This window comes from Physeter macrocephalus, chromosome 1, assembly GCF_002837175.3.
Source record: "Physeter macrocephalus isolate SW-GA chromosome 1, ASM283717v5, whole genome shotgun sequence".
NCBI classification, from domain to species: domain Eukaryota; kingdom Metazoa; phylum Chordata; class Mammalia; order Artiodactyla; family Physeteridae; genus Physeter; species Physeter macrocephalus.
In genome coordinates, this window is record NC_041214.2 from 108,389,624 (window position 1) to 108,390,391 (window position 768).

A 768-nucleotide genomic window follows, 5' to 3' on the forward strand; every position below is an offset into this window, starting at 1 on the left:
ATACAGGTCTTTTGTCTCCTTAGGTAGGTTTATTCCTAGGTATTTTATGCTTTTTGTTGCAGTGGTAAATGGGAGTGTTTCCTTAATTTCTCTTTCAGGTTTTTCATCATTAGTGTATAGGAATGCAAGAGATTTCTGTGCATTAATTTTATACCCTGCTACTTTACCAAATTCATTGATTAGCTCTAGTAGTTTTCTGGTAACCTCTTTAGGATTCTCTATGGATAGTATCATGTCATCTGCAAAGAGTGATAGCTTTACTTTTTCTTTTCCCAGTTGGATTCCTTTTATTTCTTTTTCTTCTCTGATTGCTGTGGCTAAAACTTCCAAAACTATGTTGAATAGTAGTGGTGAGAAATGGACAACCTTGTCTTGTTCCTGATCTCACATGAAATGGTTTCAATTTTTCACCATTGAGAACGATGTTGGTTGTAGGTTTGTCATATATGGCCTTTATTATGTTGAGGTAAGTTCCCTCTATGCCTACTTTCTGGTTGGTTTTTATCATAAATGGGTGTTGAATTTTGTTGAAAGCTTTTTCTGCATCTATTTAGATGATCATATGGTTTTTCTCCTTCAATTTGTTAATATGGTTTATCATATTGATTGATATATTATATCAATATACATATTATATATATGTATATTGAAGAATCCTTGCATTCCTGGGATAAACCCCACTTAATCGTGGTGTATGATCCTTTTAATGTGCTGTTGGATTTTGTTTGCTAGTATTTTGTTGAGGATTTTTGCATCTATGTTCATCAG